This window comes from Egretta garzetta, unplaced genomic scaffold, assembly GCF_000687185.1.
Source record: "Egretta garzetta isolate BGI_Z169 unplaced genomic scaffold, ASM68718v1 scaffold30, whole genome shotgun sequence".
Classification (NCBI taxonomy): Eukaryota; Metazoa; Chordata; class Aves; order Pelecaniformes; family Ardeidae; genus Egretta; species Egretta garzetta.
The window spans coordinates 309375-320276 of NW_009258383.1; the positions used below are offsets into that span (position 1 = coordinate 309375).

General features: G+C 39.8%; 1 long non-coding RNA gene across 1 annotated transcript; it reads right to left on the reverse strand.

Annotated features, from left to right (window-relative positions):
* Positions 1 to 637: 637 nt before the first annotated feature.
* Positions 638 to 4838, reverse strand: LOC118452622. Its single transcript, XR_004842417.1, has 3 exons — positions 4798 to 4838; positions 3330 to 3637; positions 638 to 964 (listed from the first exon to the last, which is right to left on the reverse strand). It is a non-coding gene; the product is annotated as an uncharacterized LOC118452622 (long non-coding RNA).
* Between the last annotated feature and the right edge of the window lie 6064 nt (positions 4839 to 10902).

Here is a 10902-nt window from a genome sequence, read left to right on the forward strand (position 1 = left end):
CAGTGTACTGACCACCCTTCCCAATTCATATAATCTGCAAACCTGCAAAGGATGCACCCTGTCCAGTCATCCAAACTGTAACTGAAGACAAGCATGGTTGGCATCAATCCCCAAGGCATGCCACTCATAACCAGCTGCCAGCTGAGCTTTGTACCAGTGATCACCATGCCTAGAGCTCAATGGTTGAGATAATTTTCCACCCACCTTAATGTCTATTTACCCAGCCCATAGCTCCCAGTTTAGCTGTAGGAACACTAGATAGGCTGTTAAAGGCCTTGCTAAATTCAAGGTATACAACGTCCACTGCTCTCCCTTTATCTGCTCAGCTAGTCATCTCATCACAGAACAGAACGCTGATGTCCCTCCCAGACCACATGGCACAGAGGATATATAGGTAACCTAAAGAAAGCTTATCACAGATGAGGAGTGGCCAGAGCACACAGGAACCAGTTGCTCAGCAACTGTTTCCAACCGGTACAAACTGGGAAAAACAAAATAAAAATCCAGAAATCTAGGAAGCCATAACCAATTCCCTGCTGGCCTTGTATTTTCTTCTAAATCTTTGTGAATAAACTTCTCTGTCCTCAAGGGTTCTGCTCATTGCAAACATGATGTCCTGTGAAATTCAAAAAAAGGAGTCAGGATTTTAATTTGCTCTGTCGGTGTAGCAACTTCTCATGCAAACGTGACAACACTGGAAACTCAAGAGGTGCAAGATTTCGGGTATACATCCTCATCACTAATTGCCTGAAACGAACAGATTTCCTCACTGAAATATAGAAAGCTTGTTGAAATTTTTGCCACATTAAGCTGTATGTGGATTTTTCTTTTCGATGTCATGTGAAAAACGTGCCAAGCCAAAAATGTGCCTCTTGTCATGTGATTCATCGTAGCACAAACTTACATTCACAGCTCCTGACAAGCTCTTGAGTTTTGCTTTCAGTTGCACTGCTCCAGAATGAAGCTATCAAAAAAAGAGGAAAGGAAAGCTGGCCTAAGATTTCTCTGTACAAAGGTGATGCTGCTGAAAGTATACTAATGCTAAACTGCTTTTGATGATTTTTAAAACAAAAAAAAATTGGTGAGGTGATAGTAGAGACGAATGGATTTTGAAACTCATCCAGACGCACTTCACGTAATGCTAAGTTCTGTAGAATACTATGCAAAGATGTACCATATGTCACATTGCAGAACAGGTTCTGACACTACCAGTTTCATACAATTTAATAACAAGCATTTCAACTTCACCCGTTTTTAGTGACTCAACAAGATGCTTGAATACCAGACTGTCTCTTCTGTTTTCCACAGCCAGCCATCTTAAGATGAGAGTTGCCATAAGTCTCTAGATTTATCTGCTGATTATTTTTTCTTAACAGCAGTTTTAGCAGCAGTTCTACTGTTGTGCTGAATGAGCAGTTTTCTTCTTAGCCTTGCTTTTCAGGAGTCCGTATGTTTTTAAAAGAAAATGGGGCTAAAATTTCCCCTACTTTTGGACAGCTTTGCAGTAATGACATTTTAAATGTCTGGCAAAATTCCACTTTGCTGTGAGGCAAAATAAGCATCATTCCATAGTTTAAGATCAATTTGATCCTTTCAAATGTTTTGGACCTACAATCATTAACAATGAAATAGTGGAAACCATTTAACTGGAAGAACATATTTTTACCATGATTAAATATATTCTTGAAAGTGCTTTATTTAATATTCTCTATTTAAGAATTTTACTACATTTAATAAATGCAATTTCAACTTCACAAAACATTCAGAGAGGTGTATGTGTATATGTATTACATATATGCATAAGTATTACAAATGTATTACTCGCCACTACACTGAAATAAAATCTCCACTACGAAGTAACAAAACCAAGTAGCAGTTTGGAGCATGAGACAAAGAACATAAAATATATTCAGTTAAATCTACAGTTAAGAAATAGGTAAGCGGTATGTCATTTAATGCTCCTGAATTTTGCTAGAGGACTGTCATCACCTCTAATTGCATGAAGAGGACTAAATGATTTTAAGCTTAAATCTTGAGAAAAAAATGCTTTCAATTGTGTGCCTCATTTGCATAGGCAATTACTGTCCTTTCACACAGTCACTGTAATTGTGATTGCTCTGACTACATGTCCAAATTAGAGAAAAAAATGCAAGCACAGTTACATAAACTTTCTGCCTGAATGACTGCAAGTCATTAGTTTCTTCTCGTCTGAAAGATGGATTTAGCAATAGAAAACATACTGGATACAAATGAAGAAATGTGGCTTCAGGGATATAAATCTCCTTAGTGTTAAAACCAAGGTATGCCACGTACTGGACATTAAAGATGGACAGCAGATATAAACACAACAAGAGTAGAACACTACATAACACAAAACTGAATTTGTACAAAACAGGGAAAATTACCGATTTCCATCTAATGGCAAAATTTCAAAGAAAACCCTTTCTAGTACTTGCAATTACAGTCCATGGTCATAAGGACCATGGATCATTCAAAGCATTTTATCTCAGGAATAGCTTGTTTCACCTAACAGAGGAATGTAGTACTGAGGAAATGCTCCTATTCATCTATGCGGTTTTTAACTGAGAGAGGAATGTGGTATTGAGGATATGTTCCTAATTCATCGAGGCAATTCTAGATCACAATCATCTCTTGAGGCTTTGATGCCTATCAATCGCTACTTAGAATGACAGGAGAAATGGTATTAGATTTTATTAGTCTCTATTCTTTTGTTATAAAGAAAGTAAGAAAATGGGAGCAAATAATTTTGCACATTACGAAATTTAAAAGAAAAAATAAAACAGTTATAAGTTCAAGAATAAAAGTTGTCAGTAAAAATGCCAACTGTACGTAAAACAAGAACAAGTCATGGTTGTTGTGGGAAACCATAAATTTGAAATCCTTCAATTTGTGTGTTCCAAAGCAGATGTTCAGCTGCTACAAATCAGCAAAGCTCCCTGACCCTTAATTTCTTAACCACAGGATTGTGCCGAGGATTTGTTTTGCACTGAATTTAGTTAAACTAAGTAGCATTATTCTAGCTATTCTAAGAACTACAACACCCTCTAGTGGGCAAAGAATTTTTATTCAAATATGGCAAAACAGCTAATTTCAATGATCTGAAGCAACCAGTGGTTGCATTCTTCAAAACGTCGAGCTTGAGTGCACAAGTCACGCATACATGGTCTATACAATAAGCTGTATATAAGCTATAATGATCTATAAAATCCTATGATTTATTTTGGTGTGATGCTAACATTCTGTAAAGAGGAACTGGGAATTCATCTCAGAACAAATAAGCATCACATCTGATGAAAGCGAAGACCCACCTCAAATCCGTTCTGAAGTTACTTATGACATCCCTTCCCCTCAGGTTTCTCATCTGATGGGTGCTTTTCCCAGTAGCACCCACCATCTCCTCTAAGGTCTGATTGTTCACAAATCATTGTTTCCAACATGGTTACTCCCTGTGAATCTCTTCTCCTTGCATTCTTCCTTATGTATTCTTCAAGTACCATGAGGATGCAGTGCTTTTGCAGAATGCATTGCAGAAACAAACGTGCCACAGGGCCAAGGAACTCACAGACTCTTGCGGAAAGGGTGTCAATATGAAAGTAGATGGGATTTTCAGCTACCTCTGTGAAGAGATGAAATAATGAATTTTCATAACAGATGTGAAGGACAAAATGTCCTATAGGAATAAATATATCTTTCCAATAATAAAAAAGCAATAACATTTATATTAATACTTAAGGAGACAAAACAATGGTTAAGGATGGAAAATTAAACAAAAGGCAAATGTACCACTGTGTCAGGCTTTGAGAAAAGAGGAATTTGAAACCAAAAACATGAGAAAGTAGGAAAAAGTATTTAGAGAGCAAGACACTTAAAGGGGCAAGTGGTTTTGATTGCCACGGTTGGAGAATGAGGTTCCTGTCCCTTTAGTACAGACCACTTCCTGAGTATCTTCATTTTCTCTTGTCAGCAACCTGAACAACCTCTTCATTCTGTGTTTTTCCAACACATCACCTGCTTCAAAACAAAACTTCTCCAGTAAAATCTTTTCCCCAGTCTCTCCAAGATAAAATCTAAAGCTGGTCAAAATATTTTGATGGAATTTTCTGCAGGAAACCAGTCCTTTTGCAAAACTGGAACTTTCCCCTCCAATTTTGACTAAATTATGTGTATTTAATCCTTTTAACATTTCAATACAATTAATACATTTCAGTTCAGCTTTACTGAAATCAAACAATTCAGTCTTTTGTTTCAAGTAACTTTGCAGTTTGAAATGTAGTTGGCGTTACTGAAACTGATGACTCTAGATGCGTTTTAAAAATTTAACTGCATTACTAGCTCTTTTTGTCTTTTCATAGAACCATAGAATCATCTAGGTTGGGAAAGACCTTTCAGATCATCAAGTCCAACCATTAACCTAACCCTGCCATCCCACCACTAAACCATGTCCCTAAGCACCTCATCTATCCTTCTTTTAAATACCTCCGGGGACTGGGACTCGACCACTTCCCTGGGCAGCCCATTCCAGAGCCTGACAACCCTTTCGGTGAAGAAGTTTTTCCTAATGTCTAGCCTAAACCTGCCGTGGTGCAACTTCAAACCATTCCCCCTTGTCCTATCGTCTGTTACCAGGGAGAAGAGGCCGACCCCCACCTCGCTACAGCCTCCTTTCAGGTAGTTGTAGAGGGCAATAAGGTCTCCCCTCAGCCTCCTCTTCTCCAGGCTAAACAACCCCAGTTCCCTCAGCCGCTCCTCATCAGACTTGTGCTCCAGACTCCTTACCAGCTTTGTGGCTCTCCTCTGGACATGTTCCAGCAACGCAACATCTTTCTTGTAGTGAGGGGCCCAAAACTGAATCCAGTATTCAAGGTCTGGCCTCACCAGCACCAAGTACAGGGGCACGATCACTTCCCTGCTCCTGCTGGCCACACTATTCCTGATACAGGCCAGGATGCCATTGGCCTTCTTGGCCACCTGGGCACACTGCTGGCTCATATTCAGCCGGCTGTCAACCAGTACCCCAAGGTCTTTTTCCACCAGGCAGCTTTCCAGCCACTCTTCCCCAGGCCTGTAGCGTTGCATGGGGTTCTTCTGCACATTGCCACTGCTAGGTAAACTCTGCAATTAGCCCAAGAGCAGTGACTGCACCGCAAGTTGTTATAGCTCATTCACGTCACACTAAGCTTGTCCAAGCCACCTGTAACCAAGAATGCCAGAAAGACTGTATTAGCATCACCGTGGTGGTAGTTGACATCATTATTTTAATTATACCCCTAATAGTCTTAATAATGACAGACTTTTCCTTCCCTATTACACTGACAACTCTTTTCCTTTTTCTCCCCCAAAATTGCAGTCCATAATCCAAAGGCATTTGCTGTGAGCCACTGAGTGACCACATAAGGATAATGGATGTTTAAATTTTACCTGTAAGATCATTTTATTTGAAAAGAATAGAAAATCTCAGTATGCTTTGGGAGGGAAAAAAAGACTCTTGTCTTTAAACAATGTGAAAATGCCGTGGTAACTTGCAAAAAGTGAATAAATTACTGTTTCCGAAATAGTCCGTTTTCTGTCATACTTTTTTCCACACTTACACTTGTGAATCTTACATGAAATGCAACAATGAGTAGAATCATTACGTTCTGATGTAGCTTGTACTATGAATATAGGGATATTCACTCATCGGTGTTTCTGCAAACAATTGATAGAGTTATAGCTCCAGCAGTTTTAAACAACTTACCTAGAACTAATATTGTCTATACCATTAAGATACTATATATATGGTATATACGCAAGAAAGAACTCTTTTCTAACTTGCTATATTGGCTATCACAGAAAGGTGCAATTATCCAGGAATTCGTTCCCATTCCACAAGGATGTCAACCCCAAACATTAACATACTCTGGACAATCAGTAGATGGTTTTGTCTCATCAGCAGATTCTGAGGGCAAGTATCCACCAAGAAATAGCCCATTTTCTCTTTTTCATAACTTCAGTAGGAGTCAGTCTTCTAGCACTAATTAATCGTTTAAAAAGAGAAAACAAGAGACATCAGAGCTTTCTGTTTCTTAGACCTGGAGTCTACCTTACCAGAGAATCTGGTCCTGACACACAGGTTTTACCCTCTTCTCAAAATAAGGAGGCCTAAGGAAAGAAAAAACAAACCGTTCAACTACCGGGGCCATAGTACGCCCCTTGGCACCTGAAGAATTTCACTTCTGTGCCCCAGTTTCCCTCATCTTCCTGCTGCCAGAAAGCAACTTACTCTGCCCATTCCCTGGGTCTTTCCCTGCGCCAGGCAACAAACCCTGCAGCACTACCCCAGTGCAGGACGAGGACACTGAGTAGGCAAGCATGACGCTACGTTCTTGCCTCTTCCATACAGTCTCTCGCTGGCTAACCTACACAAAAACCAGGGATAAGGGTCTCTCTCTCCCCCCACTTTGCCATCACTGGTACTACAAATGTCTTTACCTCTTAACTAAGAAAAAGTTGGAAGAATCGATGTCACCCATTCTTGCTGCTTACCCACAGTCCAGAGCTTACCTCTGCTGCAATGGAGGGAGTAGTCAGCATCTTGTAAAGTGGCAACATTAATTATTAGACACAAATGTGCACGCAAATGGAATTTTTAGTAGGATTTTTGATATCAAAATTCCTTGTCAGAAATCATCCCGAGAGCAAACAGGTACATAACGCTTCATGTTGCACTATAAACAAAGTCCGGATACACTCGCATCAGTAGGCTGCTAGGTATCCAGACAACAGATGGACAACTAAACACTTTTGTGGTTTGGTTCAATGGCCTTTTCCAGCCCACCACAATGCTTCAACTTCTTAGTAACATTTTTGCTATATAGACCTGATGGGGTGATTTGGGGGGGGAAGGGGGAGAGGAGGAGGGAGGAGCAGTTTGTGGTAATTAAAAGGGAGCAAACAGAAAAGAGAACTGTAGAAAACTTTAATTTTAATCCTCAATTATAGCTCCTAATGTCAGAACAATTTAGTTCTACACCATTCCCTTTGGAGCCTGGTATTTACTAATATACTTGCTTTTCCTACCACCCAAGCCAGACAATGCATCTTAAAGACAAGTAAGACAAAACTATCTCAGTGTGGATGAATCTTCATTGAGATTTGTCTGGCAAAAAACGTACAATGTCCGTTACTCGTACTGCAGTCTGTCAACAGTTCATAGCATAAACCCATAAACTCAATTAATCCCAAAACTTTTAGGAATAGGCTTAATCCTTAAAAAATATATTAAGTAAACCAAAAGGGGCTGCACACATATAGAGTATAACCTTGTATTCTTTACCTTCTCCTTCTGCGTAGCAGAGAACTGTTCTAAGATGTTACATGCTGAAATGAACAGAGCCAAGCTAAACCAAGAGAGTTGGGATTAGAGATTAGAAGGGAGAGAATGGCAGTTGCCATGTTTTCCTACAAAAACAAACCCACCAAATCAGCCTGTAGAGGGAATTCACAGCATTTCACAAAGAATAAAAGTAGTGAATAGTGCATATTATTTAAGAGGGAAAAAAGAAAACTTGCAGATAAGTGCACATTAAATCACCAAACTAACCACATGATGGCAGTCCAACATTAAAAAAAAACCAAAAGGAAAAACACTTGTGCATTTATTAGAAACTATTTGAAAAAGTAGTTCAAATCTGTGAGTACCACTCAGAATACACCCAAGCTATGCTGTAGAGCAGTGAGTTTTAATCCTCCTTGATTTGCGTACCTCTAAACATTTTTAAGGAGGTGAAGACTTGATATAGAGGTCTGCTGTTTTATTTATCTTCCATGAAACTCTGACTTTATAGTACAGTTCATACATCCCAGAGTCCACAGAAACAACTTAAATACCACTGTTCCATAATTCATAACAGAAAATACTATTTCCATGTATTAATTTGCTGATTTGCATACTCTTCATTCAGGGTTCAGACTCCGATCTACATATATTCTGTTTCTGAAACAGTACATCACTCACCTACACATAATGTAGGTCAACCTGATATTAGACCTGACTGAGCTCTTAGTTTCTCCCTTGGTGAGCAAAACCAACACTGTGAAAAAACGAAAAGTCCTGGTACATTTTCTAATTGCAAAATACCAGTTTTCTGGTATGCTTTCCTCCTAATCCCCTCTTCACTAACTGCAACCCATCTGCCTAACATAAATTCACATATGTATCTCCCAGTCCAATTCTTTGGTATGCATACGCAACGTATCACTAGCTTATGAATGCCCAAAACTTAGAAGATGATTCCCGAGAGATAAAAAGTCATAACTGATGACATCCAGAGTCTCAGCCTTGTTGCTACAGCTGACTATCCAGTTTGCATTTTACCATTTGTATTAGTGAGGCTAATGATTTCATTGGTATTTCCAAAATAACTTCCTACTGCTTTTCCTAACCAGCACATAGCAGATTGTTCCAGTTGCCACACATGTCCAAAACTGCTCCCTTGTTCCCAGATCCATTAGTTTTTGTCTATTTTCTCATATCTGCGTTCAAATTATATGGAGAAAATTAGCAACATCATAGGTGTACAACAGTCAGCAGCTGGTGAGACATGTTAAAAATGCAATTATTTTTACACAACGTGGGGCATTAGACTAAAACCTTGCTGTCACCACTACACCAAAATGTGGCTATTTGTCATTCTAACTCAGGTTAGAAATACAGATTCAATTTAGCATGATATTGTGACTTTACAGGAGTATTAGCTGCTAGCTCACCCATGGGTCTGTAATCACAGATGTGCAGCTGACAAGCATCCTTCCACTCCTTGACTCTTGTTTATTTAGAGCGCATTAAACTGCAACACCTCCTCTGGCTTGCAACTCCTGAGGTTGCGACTTGAACTTTTCCTTATGCCTGTTTCAGTGTGAATACCTGCTGGCACCCAGGAAATCAGTGCACGTTCATGCTATTTAACTTCGTTTCCACAATGCACAAACGACTATCCAAAGCTACAGAGAGGGAAGCAGAGGAGGAGCTTTTCCAGCCTTTTGGTGCCTCTGGGAGGCCCAACTCTTCTTCCCCACAGCAGCGGCCATCATCCAGTTGTAGGCTCAGCATCCTTGCTCTACAGCACCTTCTCCCCTCAATTCTCCACCTGTTCACCAAATTCATTTTTTTGGATTCCCCCCAGGCCCAGCATCCATGATAACAGCAGCTTGAAGAGATGGGCTAAAACTTGCAGTACTTTCCTCCTCCTCATAAAGCCTATCAGTGGGCAGCCTGAACTTTGTTGAGCTATCTGACTTATGCTTGCACCATTCCACCATTTTGGTATATATACTTGTCTGAAATATTTCAAATGCATATTCAGTATACTTCAAAATTATATATATTTTGATATTTTCCCACTGCGCATGGGGTGTTTACAATTTCAAGCCTACTATGCCTAGCATTAACTCCCAAGTACTACAAGAAAATTTGCATTTTACTGCACAATTGATTCAAAACACACAAAAACTGAAGAGCATGATGACCTTTATTATAGTATGTACATATAGTATGTTGTTATGCTGCCTTGAATTCTAATCAAATTTTTTCCACTTGTTTGGAGTTACTCTTCACGCTAAAAATCACTATGTTCATTATAAGCATTACACATGCAAATCCAGAATCCACTCTGTTAATCAATACTGAAGAAAATTGATGGCTTTTCAATAACTATTCAGAAAATGCTTAGTTGTGCAAGTATTTGAAAAATGCTTAAAAATCAGAAGTACAACCACACCATCTTCTGATGAATTTGTGGTATGACATCTGAAAGCTTGCAAAGACCCCGATATTGGCAATTTTCATACTCAATTCAGGATGACTGCACATGTAACAGTCTCGGTATGTGCTCAACCTCCATAAAAGTAGTAAGTGTATGATGAAGTGGGCGGGCACAATACTACAGCTCATTTCCATCTGTACTCCACATGAAGAATTCCAAGCAGCATATGCAATACAGTTTCACCCAGAAAACTTTTACATTGAAACACTTTTTTTCTAAGAGAACATCCTTAATCCAGTGTTGCCACTGGTAATGGTTACCACTCTTCAGAAGAGTTTTGTTTAGTAACATGTGTTAATCTTGTGCACAACACTGTTCATAAAACATCCACAAAGAATTCACATGTGAATGACAATTATCTTTCAGAAAAAACAGCAACTGCCTTTTACAAAAACCCGTTTTCATTTCTAGAACCTCCACCAGAAAAAATACTAAATTAGGTAAAATTTATTTTCCAAATATGAACCGTTCCAAGTTTGTGGGATGTCCATCTAACACCACTCCTAAATAGTTTAAGAAAATCATATGGCTACCTTTCATTCTTCATTCCAAACTATTGTAGGAATACAGGTACTGCCAGGTAAGAGAGCTGTTTCCGAAAGAGTAGAAATACTTCATGTATATATGCAAGCACTGCATTTTACCTGCATGTTATATCAGTGCTTGCACAAAACACTTTACAATAAATACATAAAGCAAGCTCCCTATTTATACTGGCACGATTCTGAATTCCTGACATCTCTTGGTACACCCAGGCCATATGCAAGATTTAAAAGTCTTTACCTGACTATCTGCTTCAATTGAGACTTAAAAGGCCACCCCCTCTAACGCCACCATCTCCTCACCAATGCCACCCCGTTCTGCTCAACTTGTGCCAACGTGACTGGGGCAGCCCGTACTGAGCAGGCCCCAAAACGGCACCGCGAGCAGCGGCAGGGCCAAACCCCAGAGGGCGAGGGAAGCCTAAGGGGAGCTGGTGCTAACCGAAGGCACCGGCCTCACGCCCGGGTGGCTGACAACGCGGGCTACCGTTTGGGCTCACTGCTACGCCCATCTAGCCGCCCTCCCAAACACACACCCC